This window comes from Megachile rotundata, chromosome 3 (genome assembly GCF_050947335.1).
Source record: "Megachile rotundata isolate GNS110a chromosome 3, iyMegRotu1, whole genome shotgun sequence".
NCBI lineage: Eukaryota > Metazoa > Arthropoda > Insecta > Hymenoptera > Megachilidae > Megachile > Megachile rotundata.
The window spans coordinates 1210001-1227500 of record NC_134985.1 but is presented as its reverse complement, the minus strand read 5'-3'; positions in this window follow the sequence as shown (position 1 = coordinate 1227500).

Here is a 17500-nt window from a genome sequence, read left to right as displayed (position 1 = left end):
CGAGAGAGACAGAGATAGAGAGAGAGACAGAGATTGAGACAGAGACAGAGACAGACAGAGACAGAGACAGAGACAGAGACAGAGACAGAGACAGAGACAGAGACAAAGACAGAGACAGAGACAGACACAGATACAGAGACAGAGACAGAGACAGAGACAGAGACAGAGACAGAGGCAGAGACAGAGACAGAGACAGAGACGGAGGCAGAGACAGAGACAGAGACAGAGACAGAGACAGCGGCAGAGGCAGAGAGGTCGAGAGAGACAGAGATAGAGACGGAGACAGAGACAGAGACAGAGACAGAGATAGAGACAGAGACAGAGGCAGAGACAGAGGCAGAGACAGAGGCAGAGACAGAGACAGAGACAGGGACGGAGACAGAGACAGAGACCGAGATAGAGACACAGACAGAGACAGAGGCAGAGGCAGAGGCAGAGGCAGAGACTGCGACAGAGACAGTGACGGCGAGAGAGACAGAAACAGAGACAGAAGCAGAGACAGACATAGAGACAGAGACAGAGACCGAGACAGAGAGAGAGACAGAGACAGAGACAGAGACAGAGACAGAGACAGAGACAGAGAAAGAGACAGAGACAGACATAGAGACTGAGACAAAGGGCAGGGACAGAGGCAGAGACAGAGACAGATACAGAGACAGAGACTGAGACAGAGACAGAGACAGAGACAGAGACAGAGACAGAGACAGAGACAGAGACAGAGACAGAGACAGAGACAGAGACAGAGACTCCGACAGAGACAGAGACAGCGAGAGAGACAGAGATAGAGACAGAGACAGAGACAGAGACAGAGACAGGGACAGAGACAGAGACAGAGACAGAAACAGAGACAGAAACAGAGACAGAGACAGAGACAGAGACAGAGACAGAGACAGAGACAGAGACAGAGACAGAGACAGAGACAGAGACAGAGACAGAGACAGAGACAGAGACAGAGACAGAGACAGAGACAGAGACAGAGACGGTGTGAGAGACAGAGATAGAGACAGAGACAGAGACAGAGACAGAGACAGAGAGGTCGAGAGAGACAGAGATAGAGACGGAGACAGAGACAGAGACAGAGGCAGAGGCAGAGACTGCGACAGAGACAGTGACGGCGAGAGAGACAGAGATAGAGACAGAGACAGAGACAGAGGCAGAGGCAGAGGCAGAGGCAGAGACTGCGGCAGAGACAGTGACGGCGAGAGAGACAGAAACAGAGACAGAAACAGAGACAGACATAGAGACAGAGACAGATGCAGGGACAGGGGCGGAGACAGAGACAGAGACAGAGACTGCGACAGAGACAGAGACAGCGAGAGAGACAGAGATAGAGACAGAGACAGAGACAGAGACAGAGACAGAGACAGAGACGGAGACAGAGACAGAGACAGAGACAGAGACAGAGACAGAGACAGAGACAGAGACAGAGACAGAGACAGAGACAGAGACAGAGACAGAGACAGAGACAGAGACAGAGACAGCGACAGGGACAGAGACATAGACAGAGACAGAGCCAGAGGTGGAAGCAGAGACAGAGACAGCGAGAGAGATAGAGATAGAGGCAGAGACAGAGACAGAGACAGAGATAGAGGCAGCGGCAGAGGCAGAGACTGCGACAGAGACAGTGACGGCGAGAGAGACAGAGATAGAGACAGCGACAGAGACAGAGACAGGGACGGAGGCAGAGACAGAGACCGAGATAGAGACAGAGACAGAGACAGAGACAGAGGCAGAGGCAGAGGCAGAGGCAGAGACTGCGACAGAGACAGTGACGGCGAGAGAGACAGAAACAGAGACAGAAGCAGAGACAGACATAGAGACAGAGACAGAGGCAGGGACAGGGGCAGAGACAGAGACAGAGACAGAGACTGCGACAGAGACAGAGACACGGAGAGAGACAGAGATAGAGACATAGACAGAGACAGAGACAGAGACAGAGACAGCGAGAGAGACAGAGATAGAGACAGAGACAGAGACAGAGACAGAGACATATACAGAGACAGAGACAGAGATAGAGACAGAGACAGAGACAGAGGCAGAGGCAGAGGCAGAGGCAGAGGCAGAGGCAGAGACTGCGACAGAGACAATGACGGCGAGAGAGACAGAAACAGAGACAGAAACAGAGACAGACATAGAGACAGAGACAGAGGCAGAGACATAGACAGAGACAGAGACTGCGACAGAGACAGAGACCGCGAGAGAGACAGAGATAGAGACAGAGACAGAGACAGAGACAGAGAGAGAGACAGAGACAGAGACAGAGACAGAGACAGAGACAGAGACAGAGACAGCGACAGCGACAGAGACAGGGACAGAGAGAGAGACAGTGACAGAGACTGAGACAGAGACAGAGACAGAGATAGCGAGAGAGACAGAGATAGAGACAGAGACAGAGGCAGAGACAGAGGCAGGGACAGAGGCAGACACAGAGACAGAGACAGAGACAGAGACAGAGACCGAGACAGAGACAGAGATAGAGAAAGAGACAGAGACAGAGACAGCGACAGCGACAGAGACAGAGACAGAAACAGAGACAGAGTCAGAGACAGACATAGAGACAGAGACAAAGGGCAGGGACAGAGGCAGAGACGGAGACAGATACAGAGACAGAGACTGAGACAGAGACAGAGACAGAGACGGCGTGAGAGACAGAGATAGAGACAGAGACAGAGACAGAGACGGAGACAGGGACAGAGACGGAGACAGAGACAGAGAAAGAGACAGAGACAGAGACAGCGACAGAGACAGAAACAGAGACAGAGACAGAGACAGAGACAGAGACAGTGACAGAGACAGAGACAGAGACAGAGACGGCGCGAGAGACAGAGATAGAGACAGAGACAGAGACAGAGACAGATACGGCGAGAGAGACAGAGATAGAGACAGAGACAGAGACAGAGACGGAGACGGAGACAGAGACCGAGACAGAGACAGAGACAGAGACAGAGACAGAGACAGAGACAGAGACAGAGACAGAGACAGAGACAGAGACAGAGACAGAGACAGAGACAGAGACAGAGACAGAGACAGAGACAGAGACAGAGACAGAAACAGAGACAGAGACAGCGACAGAGACACAGACAGAGACAGAGACAGAGACAGAGACAGAGACAGAGACAGAGACAGAGATAGAGACAGAGACAGAGACAGAGACGGAGACAGAGACAGAGACGGAGACAGAGACAGAGACAGAGAAAGAGACAGAGACAGAGACAGCGACGGAGACAGAAACAGAGACAGAGACAGAGAGGTCGAGAGAGACAGAGATAGAGACGGAGACAGAGACAGAGACAGAGACGGCGAGAGAGACAGAGACAGAGACAGAGACAGAGACAGACACAGAGACAGAGACAGAGACAGAGACAGAGACAGATACAGAGACAGAGACAGAGACAGGGACAGAGACAGAGACAGAGAAAGAGACAGAGACAGAGACAGAGACAGAGACAGAGACAGAGACAGCGACAGAGACAGAGACAGAGACAGAGACAGAGACAGAGACAGAGACAGAGACAGAGACGGAGACAGAGACAGAGACAGAGACAGAGACAGAGACAGAGACAGAGACAGCGACAGCGACAGAGACAGGGACAGAGAGAGAGACAGAGACAGAGACTGAGACAGAGACGGAGACAGAGATAGCGAGAGAGACAGAGATAGAGACAGAGACAGAGATTGAGACAGAGACAGGGACAGACAGAGACAGAGACAGAGACAGAGACAGAGACAGAGACAGAGACAGAGACAGAGACAGAGACAGAGACAGAGGCAGAGACAGAGACAGAGACAGAGACGGAGGCAGAGACAGAGACAGAGACAGAGACAGAGACAGCGGCAGAGGCAGAGAGGTCGAGAGAGACAGAGATAGAGACGGAGACAGAGACAGAGACAGAGACAGAGATAGAGACAGAGACAGAGGCAGAGACAGAGGCAGAGACAGAGGCAGAGACAGAGACAGAGACAGAGACAGAGACAGAGACAGAGACAGAGACAGAGACAGAGGCAGAGGCAGAGGCAGAGACTGCGACAGAGACAGTGACGGCGAGAGAGACAGAAACAGAGACAGAAACAGAGACAGACATAGAGACAGAGACAGAGGCAAAGACATAGACAGAGACAGAGACTGCGACAGAGACAGAGACCGCGAGAGAGACGGAGATAGAGACGGAGACAGAGACAGAGACAGAGAGAGACACAGAGACAGAGACAGAGACGGAGACAGAGACAGAGACAGAGACAGAGACAGAGACAGCGACAGCGACAGAGACAGGGACAGAGAGAGAGACAGAGACAGAGACTGAGACAGAGACAGAGACAGAGATAGCGAGAGAGACAGAGATAGAGAGAGAGACAGAGATTGAGACAGAGACAGACAGAGACAGAGACAGAGACAGAGACAGAGACAAAGACAGAGACAGAGACAAAGACAGAGACAGAGACAGACACAGATACAGAGACAGAGACAGAGACAGAGACAGAGACAGAGACAGAGACAGAGGCAGAGACAGAGACAGAGACAGAGACGGAGGCAGAGACAGAGACAGAGACAGAGACAGAGACAGCGGCAGAGGCAGAGAGGTCGAGAGAGACAGAGATAGAGACGGAGACAGAGACAGAGACAGAGACAGAGATAGAGACAGAGACAGAGGCAGAGACAGAGGCAGAGACAGAGGCAGAGACAGAGACAGAGACAGGGACGGAGACAGAGACAGAGACCGAGATAGAGACAGAGACAGAGACAGAGGCAGAGGCAGAGGCAGAGGCAGAGACTGCGACAGAGACAGTGACGGCGAGAGAGACAGAAACAGAGACAGAAGCAGAGACAGACATAGAGACAGAGACAGAGACCGAGACAGAGAGAGAGACAGAGACAGAGACAGAGACAGAGACAGAGACAGAGACAGAGACAGAGACAGAGAAAGAGACAGAGACAGACATAGAGACTGAGACAAAGGGCAGGGACAGAGGCAGAGACAGAGACAGATACAGAGACAGAGACTGAGACAGAGACAGAGACAGAGACAGAGACAGAGACAGAGACAGAGACAGAGACAGAGACAGAGACAGAGACAGAGACAGAGACAGAGACAGAGACTCCGACAGAGACAGAGACAGCGAGAGAGACAGAGATAGAGACAGAGACAGAGACAGAGACAGAGACAGGGACAGAGACAGAGACAGAGACAGAAACAGAGACAGAAACAGAGACAGACATAGAGACAGAGACAGTGGCAGGGACAGAGGCAGAGAGAGAGACAGAGACAGAGACAGAGACAGAGACAGAGACAGAGACAGAGACAGCGACAGCGACAGAGTCAGGGACAGAGACAGAGACAGAGACAGAGACAGAGGCAGAGACAGAGACAGATACAGAGACAGAGACAGATACAGAGACAGAGACAGAGACGGAGACAGAGACAGAGACAGAGACAGAGACAGCGACAGCGACAGAGACAGGGACAGAGAGAGAGACAGAGACAGAGACTGAGACAGAGACGGAGACAGAGATAGCGAGAGAGACAGAGATAGAGACAGAGACAGAGATTGAGACAGAGACAGGGACAGACAGAGACAGAGACAGAGACAGAGACAGAGACAGAGACAGAGACAGAGACAGAGACAGAGACAGAGACAGAGACAGAGACAGAGACAGAGACAGAGACAGAGACAGAGACAGAGACAGAGACAGAGACAGAGACAGAGACAGAGACAGAGACAGAGACAGAGACAGAGACAGAGACGGTGTGAGAGACAGAGATAGAGACAGAGACAGAGACAGAGACAGAGACAGAGAGGTCGAGAGAGACAGAGATAGAGACGGAGACAGAGACAGAGACAGAGGCAGAGGCAGAGACTGCGACAGAGACAGTGACGGCGAGAGAGACAGAGATAGAGACAGAGACAGAGACAGAGGCAGAGGCAGAGGCAGAGGCAGAGACTGCGGCAGAGACAGTGACGGCGAGAGAGACAGAAACAGAGACAGAAGCAGAGACAGACATAGAGACAGAGACAGAGGCAGGGACAGGGGCAGAGACAGAGACAGAGACAGAGACTGCGACAGAGACAGAGACACGGAGAGAGACAGAGATAGAGACATAGACAGAGACAGAGACAGAGACAGAGACAGCGAGAGAGACAGAGATAGAGACAGAGACAGAGACAGAGACAGAGACATATACAGAGACAGAGACAGAGACAGAGACAGAGACAGAGACAGAGACAGAGAAAGAGACAGAGACAGACATAGAGACAGAGACAGAGGCAGGGACAGGGGCAGAGACAGAGACAGAGACAGAGACTGCGACAGAGACAGAGACACGGAGAGAGACAGAGATAGAGACAGAGACAGAGACAGAGACAGAGACAGCGAGAGAGACAGAGATAGAGACAGAGACAGAGACAGTGACAGAGACATATACAGAGACAGAGACCGAGATAGAGACAGAGACAGAGACAGAGGCAGAGGCAGAGGCAGAGGCAGAGGCAGAGACTGCGACAGAGACAATGACGGCGAGAGAGACAGAAACAGAGACAGAAACAGAGACAGACATAGAGACAGAGACAGAGGCAGAGACATAGACAGAGACAGAGACTGCGACAGAGACAGAGACCGCGAGAGAGACAGAGATAGAGACAGAGACAGAGACAGAGACAGAGAGAGAGACAGAGACAGGGACAGAGACAGAGACAGAGACAGAGACAGCGACAGCGACAGAGACAGGGACAGAGAGAGAGACAGAGACAGAGACTGAGACAGAGACAGAGACAGAGATAGCGAGAGAGACAGAGATAGAGACAGAGACAGAGGCAGAGACAGAGGCAGGGACAGAGGCAGACACAGAGACAGAGACAGAGACATGGACAGGGACAGAGGCAGAGGTAAAAGCAGAGACAGAGACAGCGAGAGAGATAGAGATAGAGGCAGAGACAGAGACAGAGTCAGAGATAGAGGCAGCGGCAGAGGCAGAGACTGCGACAGAGACAGTGACGGCGAGAGAGACAGAGATAGAGACAGCGACAGAGACAGAGACGGGGACGGAGACAGAGACAGAAACCGAGATAGAGACAGAGACAGAGACAGAGGTAGACGCAGAGGCAAAGGCAGAGGCAGAGACTGCGACAGAGACAGTGACGGCGAGAGAGACAGAAACAGAGACAGAAACAGAGGCAGACATAGAGACAGAGACAGCGGCAGGGACAGAGGCAGAGACAGAGACAGAGACAGTGACTGCGACAGAGACAGAGACCGCGAGAGAGACAGAGATAGAGACAGCGACAGAGACAGAGACAGAGACAGCGAGAGAGACAGAGATAGAGACAGAGACAGAGACAGCGACAGAGACAGAGACAGAGACAGAGACAGAGACTGCGACAGAGACAGAGACCGCGAGAGAGACAGAGATAGAGACAGAGACAGAGACAGAGACTGAGACAGCGAGAGAGACAGAGACAGAGACAGAGGCAGAGACAGAGACAGAGACAGAGACGGAGGCAGAGACAAGGACAGAGTCAGAGACAGAGACAGAGGCAGAGGCAGAGAGGTCGAGAGAGACAGAGATAGAGACGGAGACAGAGACAGAGACAGAGACGGCGAGAGAGACAGAGACAGAGACAGATACAGAGACAGAGACAGAGGCAGAGGCAGCGGCAGAGACTGCGACAGAGACAGTGACGGCGAGAGAGACAGAGATAGAGACAGAGACAGAGACAGAGACAGAGACGGAGACAGAGACAGAGACAGCGACAGAGACAGAGACAGCGACAGCGACAGAGACAGGGCCAGAGAGAGAGACAGAGACAGAGACTGAGACAGAGACAGAGACAGAGATAGCGAGAGAGACAGAGATAGAGACAGAGACAGAGATTGAGACAGAGACAGAGACAGACAGAGACAGAGACAGAGACAGAGACAGAGACAGAGACAGAGACAGAGACAGAGACAGAGACAGAGACAGAGACAGAGACAGCGACAGCGACAGAGACAGAGACAGGGACAGAGAGAGAGACAGAGACAGAGAATGAGACAGAGACAGAGACAGAGATAGCGAGAGAGACAGAGATAGAGAGAGAGACAGAGATTGAGACAGAGACAGAGACAGACAGAGACAGAGACAGAGACAGAGACAGAGACAGAGACAGAGACAGAGACAGAGACAGAGACAGAGACAGAGACAGAGACAGAGACAGATACAGAGACAGAGACAGATACAGAGACAGAGACAGAGACGGAGACAGAGACAGAGACAGAGACAGAGACAGCGACAGCGACAGAGACAGGGACAGAGAGAGAGACAGAGACAGAGACAGAGGCAGAGGCAGAGACTGCGACAGAGACAGTGACGGCGAGAGAGACAGAGATAGAGACAGAGACAGAGACAGAGGCAGAGGCAGAGGCAGAGGCAGAGACTGCGGCAGAGACAGTGACGGCGAGAGAGACAGAAACAGAGACAGAAACAGAGACAGACATAGAGACAGAGACAGATGCAGGGACAGGGGCAGAGACAGAGACAGAGACAGAGACTGCGACAGAGACAGAGACAGCGAGAGAGACAGAGACAGCGAGAGAGACAGAGATAGAGACAGAGACAGAGACAGAGACAGAGACGGGGACAGAGACAGAGACAGGGACAGAAACAGAGACAGAAACAGAGACAGACATAGAGACAGAGACAGTGGCAGGGACAGAGGCAGAGACAGAGACAGAGACAGAGACAGAGACAGAGACAGCGACAGCGACAGAGTCAGGGACAGAGAGAGAGACAGAGATAGAGACAGAGACAGAGACAGAGACAGAGACAGAGACAGAGACATAGACAGATACAGAGACAGAGACAGAGACAGAGACAGAGACAGAGACAGAGACAGAGACAGAGACTGAGACAGCGAGAGAGACAGAGACAGAGACAGAGGCAGAGACAGAGACAGAGACAGAGACGGAGGCAGAGACAAGGACAGAGTCAGAGACAGAGACAGAGGCAGAGGCAGAGAGGTCGAGAGAGACAGAGATAGAGACGGAGACAGAGACAGAGACAGAGACAGAGACGGAGACAGAGACAGAGACAGAGACAGAGACAGCGACAGCGACAGAGACAGGGACAGAGAGAGAGACAGAGACAGAGACTGAGACAGAGACAGAGACAGAGATAGCGAGAGAGACAGAGATAGAGACAGAGACAGAGACAGAGGCAGAGGCAGAGGCAGAGGCAGAGGCAGAGACTGCGACAGAGACAGTGACGGCGAGAGAGACAGAAACAGAGACAGAAGCAGAGACAGACATAGAGACAGAGACAGAGGCAGGGACAGGGGCAGAGACAGAGACAGAGACAGAGACTGCGAGAGAGACAGAGACAGCGAGAGAGACAGAGATAGAGACAGAGACAGAGACAGAGACAGAGACGGGGACAGAGACAGAGACAGGGACAGAAACAGAGACAGAAACAGAGACAGACATAGAGACAGAGACAGTGGCAGGGACAGAGGCAGAGACAGAGACAGAGACAGAGACAGAGACAGAGACAGCGACAGCGACAGAGTCAGGGACAGAGAGAGAGACAGAGATAGAGACAGAGACAGAGACAGAGACAGAGACAGAGACAGAGACATAGACAGATACAGAGACAGAGACAGAGACAGAGACAGAGACAGAGACAGAGACAGAGACAGAGACAGAGACAGAGACAGAGACAGAGACAGAGACAGAGACAGAGACAGAGACAGAGACAGAGACAGAGGCAGAGGCAGAGGCAGAGACTGCGACAGAGACAGTGACGGCGAGAGAGACAGAAACAGAGACAGAAACAGAGACAGACATAGAGACAGAGACAGAGGCAAAGACATAGACAGAGACAGAGACTGCGACAGAGACAGAGACCGCGAGAGAGACAGAGATAGAGACGGAGACAGAGACAGAGACAGAGAGAGACACAGAGACAGAGACAGAGACGGAGACAGAGACAGAGACAGAGACAGAGACAGAGACAGCGACAGCGACAGAGACAGGGACAGAGAGAGAGACAGAGACAGAGACTGAGACAGAGACAGAGACAGAGATAGCGAGAGAGACAGAGATAGAGAGAGAGACAGAGATTGAGACAGAGACAGACAGAGACAGAGACAGAGACAGAGACAGAGACAAAGACAGAGACAGAGACAAAGACAGAGACAGAGACAGACACAGATACAGAGACAGAGACAGAGACAGAGACAGAGACAGAGACAGAGACAGAGGCAGAGACAGAGACAGAGACAGAGACGGAGGCAGAGACAGAGACAGAGACAGAGACAGAGACAGCGGCAGAGGCAGAGAGGTCGAGAGAGACAGAGATAGAGACGGAGACAGAGACAGAGACAGAGACAGAGATAGAGACAGAGACAGAGGCAGAGACAGAGGCAGAGACAGAGGCAGAGACAGAGACAGAGACAGGGACGGAGACAGAGACAGAGACCGAGATAGAGACAGAGACAGAGACAGAGGCAGAGGCAGAGGCAGAGGCAGAGACTGCGACAGAGACAGTGACGGCGAGAGAGACAGAAACAGAGACAGAAGCAGAGACAGACATAGAGACAGAGACAGAGACCGAGACAGAGAGAGAGACAGAGACAGAGACAGAGACAGAGACAGAGACAGAGACAGAGAAAGAGACAGAGACAGACATAGAGACTGAGACAAAGGGCAGGGACAGAGGCAGAGACAGAGACAGATACAGAGACAGAGACTGAGACAGAGACAGAGACAGAGACAGAGACAGAGACAGAGACAGAGACAGAGACAGAGACAGAGACAGAGACAGAGACAGAGACAGAGACTCCGACAGAGACAGAGACAGCGAGAGAGACAGAGATAGAGACAGAGACAGAGACAGAGACAGAGACAGGGACAGAGACAGAGACAGAGACAGAAACAGAGACAGAAACAGAGACAGACATAGAGACAGAGACAGTGGCAGGGACAGAGGCAGAGAGAGAGACAGAGACAGAGACAGAGACAGAGACAGAGACAGAGACAGAGACAGAGACAGAGACAGCGACAGCGACAGAGTCAGGGACAGAGACAGAGACAGAGACAGAGACAGAGGCAGAGACAGAGACAGATACAGAGCCAGAGACAGATACAGAGACAGAGACAGAGACGGAGACAGAGACAGAGACAGAGACAGAGACAGCGACAGCGACAGAGACAGGGACAGAGAGAGAGACAGAGACAGAGACTGAGACAGAGACGGAGACAGAGATAGCGAGAGAGACAGAGATAGAGACAGAGACAGAGATTGAGACAGAGACAGGGACAGACAGAGACAGAGACAGAGACAGAGACAGAGACAGAGACAGAGACAGAGACAGAGACAGAGACAGAGACAGAGACAGAGACAGAGACAGAGACAGAGACAGAGACAGAGACAGAGACAGAGACAGAGACAGAGACAGAGACAGAGACAGAGACAGAGACAGAGACAGAGACAGAGACGGTGTGAGAGACAGAGATAGAGACAGAGACAGAGACAGAGACAGAGACAGAGAGGTCGAGAGAGACAGAGATAGAGACGGAGACAGAGACAGAGACAGAGGCAGAGGCAGAGACTGCGACAGAGACAGTGACGGCGAGAGAGACAGAGATAGAGACAGAGACAGAGACAGAGGCAGAGGCAGAGGCAGAGGCAGAGACTGCGGCAGAGACAGTGACGGCGAGAGAGACAGAAACAGAGACAGAAGCAGAGACAGACATAGAGACAGAGACAGAGGCAGGGACAGGGGCAGAGACAGAGACAGAGACAGAGACTGCGACAGAGACAGAGACACGGAGAGAGACAGAGATAGAGACATAGACAGAGACAGAGACAGAGACAGAGACAGCGAGAGAGACAGAGATAGAGACAGAGACAGAGACAGAGACAGAGACATATACAGAGACAGAGACAGAGACAGAGACAGAGACAGAGACAGAGACAGAGAAAGAGACAGAGACAGACATAGAGACAGAGACAGAGGCAGGGACAGGGGCAGAGACAGAGACAGAGACAGAGACTGCGACAGAGACAGAGACACGGAGAGAGACAGAGATAGAGACAGAGACAGAGACAGAGACAGAGACAGCGAGAGAGACAGAGATAGAGACAGAGACAGAGACAGAGACAGAGACATATACAGAGACAGAGACCGAGATAGAGACAGAGACAGAGACAGAGGCAGAGGCAGAGGCAGAGGCAGAGGCAGAGACTGCGACAGAGACAATGACGGCGAGAGAGACAGAAACAGAGACAGAAACAGAGACAGACATAGAGACAGAGACACAGGCAGAGACATAGACAGAGACAGAGACTGCGACAGAGACAGAGACCGCGAGAGAGACAGAGATAGAGACAGAGACAGAGACAGAGACAGAGAGAGAGACAGAGACAGGGACAGAGACAGAGACAGAGACAGAGACAGCGACAGCGACAGAGACAGGGACAGAGAGAGAGACAGAGACAGAGACTGAGACAGAGACAGAGACAGAGATAGCGAGAGAGACAGAGATAGAGACAGAGACAGAGGCAGAGACAGAGGCAGGGACAGAGGCAGACACAGAGACAGAGACAGAGACATGGACAGGGACAGAGGCAGAGGTAAAAGCAGAGACAGAGACAGCGAGAGAGATAGAGATAGAGGCAGAGACAGAGACAGAGTCAGAGATAGAGGCAGCGGCAGAGGCAGAGACTGCGACAGAGACAGTGACGGCGAGAGAGACAGAGATAGAGACAGCGACAGAGACAGAGACGGGGACGGAGACAGAGACAGAAACCGAGATAGAGACAGAGACAGAGACAGAGGTAGACGCAGAGGCAAAGGCAGAGGCAGAGACTGCGACAGAGACAGTGACGGCGAGAGAGACAGAAACAGAGACAGAAACAGAGGCAGACATAGAGACAGAGACAGCGGCAGGGACAGAGGCAGAGACAGAGACAGAGACAGTGACTGCGACAGAGACAGAGACCGCGAGAGAGACAGAGATAGAGACAGCGACAGAGACAGAGACAGAGACAGCGAGAGAGACAGAGATAGAGACAGAGACAGAGACAGAGACAGAGACAGAGACAGAGACAGAGACAGAGACTGCGACAGAGACAGAGACCGCGAGAGAGACAGAGATAGAGACAGAGACAGAGACAGAGACTGAGACAGCGAGAGAGACAGAGACAGAGACAGAGGCAGAGACAGAGACAGAGACAGAGACGGAGGCAGAGACAAGGACAGAGTCAGAGACAGAGACAGAGGCAGAGGCAGAGAGGTCGAGAGAGACAGAGATAGAGACGGAGACAGAGACAGAGACAGAGACGGCGAGAGAGACAGAGACAGAGACAGAGACAGATACAGAGACAGAGACAGAGGCAGAGGCAGCGGCAGAGACTGCGACAGAGACAGTGACGGCGAGAGAGACAGAGATAGAGACAGAGACAGAGACAGAGACAGAGACGGAGACAGAGACAGAGACAGCGACAGAGACAGAGACAGCGACAGCGACAGAGACAGGGCCAGAGAGAGAGACAGAGACAGAGACTGAGACAGAGACAGAGACAGAGATAGCGAGAGAGACAGAGATAGAGACAGAGACAGAGATTGAGACAGAGACAGAGACAGACAGAGACAGAGACAGAGACAGAGACAGAGACAGAGACAGAGACAGAGACAGAGACAGAGACAGAGACAGAGACAGCGACAGCGACAGAGACAGAGACAGGGACAGAGAGAGAGACAGAGACAGAGACTGAGACAGAGACAGAGACAGAGATAGCGAGAGAGACAGAGATAGAGAGAGAGACAGAGATTGAGACAGAGACAGAGACAGACAGAGACAGAGACAGAGACAGAGACAGAGACAGAGACAGAGACAGAGACAGAGACAGAGACAGAGACAGAGACAGATACAGAGACAGAGACAGATACAGAGACAGAGACAGAGACGGAGACAGAGACAGAGACAGAGACAGAGACAGCGACAGCGACAGAGACAGGGACAGAGAGAGAGACAGAGACAGAGACAGAGGCAGAGGCAGAGACTGCGACAGAGACAGTGACGGCGAGAGAGACAGAGATAGAGACAGAGACAGAGACAGAGGCAGAGGCAGAGGCAGAGGCAGAGACTGCGGCAGAGACAGTGACGGCGAGAGAGACAGAAACAGAGACAGAAACAGAGACAGACATAGAGACAGAGACAGATGCAGGGACAGGGGCAGAGACAGAGACAGAGACAGAGACTGCGACAGAGACAGAGACAGCGAGAGAGACAGAGACAGCGAGAGAGACAGAGATAGAGACAGAGACAGAGACAGAGACAGAGACGGGGACAGAGACAGAGACAGGGACAGAAACAGAGACAGAAACAGAGACAGACATAGAGACAGAGACAGTGGCAGGGACAGAGGCAGAGACAGAGACAGAGACAGAGACAGAGACAGAGACAGCGACAGCGACAGAGTCAGGGACAGAGAGAGAGACAGAGATAGAGACAGAGACAGAGACAGAGACAGAGACAGAGACAGAGACATAGACAGATACAGAGACAGAGACAGAGACAGAGACAGAGACAGAGACAGAGACAGAGACAGAGACTGAGACAGCGAGAGAGACAGAGACAGAGACAGAGGCAGAGACAGAGACAGAGACAGAGACGGAGGCAGAGACAAGGACAGAGTCAGAGACAGAGACAGGGGCAGAGGCAGAGAGGTCGAGAGAGACAGAGATAGAGACGGAGACAGAGACAGAGACAGAGACAGAGACGGAGACAGAGACAGAGACAGAGACAGAGACAGCGACAGCGACAGAGACAGGGACAGAGAGAGAGACAGAGACAGAGACTGAGACAGAGACAGAGACAGAGATAGCGAGAGAGACAGAGATAGAGACAGAGACAGAGACAGAGGCAGAGGCAGAGGCAGACATAGAGACAGAGACAGAGGCAGGGACAGGGGCAGAGACAGAGACAGAGACAGAGACTGCGACAGAGACAGAGACACGGAGAGAGACAGAGATAGAGACAGAGACAGAGACAGAGACAGAGACAGCGAGAGAGACAGAGATAGAGACAGAGACAGAGACAGAGACAGAGACATATACAGAGACAGAGACCGAGACAGAGACAGAGACTGAGATAGAGACAGAGACAGAGATAGCGAGAGAGACAGAGATAGAGACAGAGACAGAGGCAGAGACAGAGGCAGGGACAGAGGCAGACACAGAGACAGAGACAGAGACATGGACAGGGACAGAGGCAGAGGTAAAAGCAGAGACAGAGACAGCGAGAGAGATAGAGATAGAGGCAGAGACAGAGACAGAGTCAGAGATAGAGGCAGCGGCAGAGGCAGAGACTGCGACAGAGACAGTGACGGCGAGAGAGACAGAGATAGAGACAGCGACAGAGACAGAGACGGGGACGGAGACAGAGACAGAAACCGAGATAGAGACAGAGACAGAGACAGTGGTAGACGCAGAGGCAAAGGCAGAGGCAGAGACTGCGACAGAGACAGTGACGGCGAGAGAGACAGAAACAGAGACAGAAACAGATGCAGACATAGAGACAGAGACAGCGGCAGGGACAGAGGCAGAGACAGAGACAGAGACAGAGACTGCGACAGAGACAGAGACCGCGAGAGAGACAGAGATAGAGACAGCGACAGAGACAGAGACAGAGACAGCGAGAGAGACAGAGATAGAGACAGAGACAGAGACAGAGACAGAGACAGAGACAGAGACTGCGACAGAGACAGAGACCGCGAGAGAGACAGAGATAGAGACAGAGACAGAGACAGAGACAGAGACAGAGACAGAGACAGAGACAGAGACAGAGACAGAGACAGAGACAGAGACAGAGACAGAGACAGAGACAGAGACAGAGACCCGAGATAGAGACGGAGACAGAGACAGAGATAGAGACAGAGACAGAGACAGAGACAGAGATAGAGACAGAGACAGAGACAGACACAGATACAGAGGCAGAGACAGAGACAGAAGCAGAGACAGAGACAGAGACAGAGACGGAGGCAGAGACAGAGACAGAGACAGAGACAGAGACAGAGACAGAGACAGAGACAGAGACAGAGACTCAGACAGCGAGAGAGACAGAGACAGAGACAGAGACAGAGACAGAGACAGAGACAGAGACAAAGACAGAGGCAGAGAGAGAGACGGCGAGAGAGACAGAGATAGAGACAGAGACAGAGACAGAGACAGAGATAGAGACAGAGACAGAGACAGACACAGATACAGAGACAGAGACAGAGACAGAAGCAGAGACAGAGACAGAGACAGAGACGGAGGCAGAGACAGAGACAGAGACAGAGACAGAGACAGAGACAGAGACAGAGACAGAGACAGAGACAGAGACAGATACAGATACAGAGACAGAGACAGATACAGAGACAGAGACAGATACAGAGACAGAGACAGATACAGAGACAGAGACAGAGACAGAGACAGAGGCAGAGGCAGAGGCAGAGACTGCGACAGAGACAGTGACGGCGAGAGAGACAGAGATAGAGACAGAGACAGAGACAGAGACAGAGACAGAGACAGAGACGGAGACAGAGACAGAGACAGAGACAGAGACAGAGACAGCGACAGCGACAGAGACAGGGACAGAGAGAGAGGCAGAGACAGAGACTGAGACAGAGACAGAGACAGAGATAGCGAGAGAGAGAGAGAGATAGAGACAGAGACAGAGATTGATACAGAGACAGAGACAGACAGAGACAGAGACAGAGACAGAGACAGAGACAGAGACAGAGACAGAGACAGAGACAGAGACAGAGACAGAGACAGGGACAGAGACAGAGACAGAGACAGCGAGGGAGACAGAGATAGAGACAGAGACAGAGACAGAGACAGAGACAGAGACAGAGACTGCGACAGAGACAGAGACCGCGAGAGAGACAGAGATAGAGACAGAGACAGAGACAGAGACTGAGACAGCGGGAGAGACAGAGACAGAGACAGAGACAGAGGCAGAGACAGAGACAGAGACAGAGACAAAGACAGAGACAAAGACAGAGGCAGAGACAGAGACGGCGAGAGAGACAGAGATAGAGACAGAGACAGAGACAGAGACAGAGATAGAGAAAGAGACAGAGACAGACACAGATACAGAGACAGAGACAGAGACAGAAGCAGAGACAGAGACAGAGACAGAGACGGACGCAGAGACAGAGACAGAGACAGAGACAGAGACAGATACAGATACAGAGACAGAGACAGAGACAGATACAGAGACAGAGACAGATGCAGAGACAGACACAGAGACAGAGACAGATACAGAGACAGAGACAGAGACAGAGACAGAGACAGAGACAGAGACAGAGACAGAGGCAGAGGCAAAGGCAGAGGCAGAGACTGCGACAGAGACAGTGACGGCGAGAGAGACAGAGATAGAGACAGAGACAGAGACAGAGACAGAGACAGAGACGGAGACAGAGACAGAGACAGAGACAGAGACAGAGACAGAGACAGCGACAGCGACAGAGACAGGGACAGA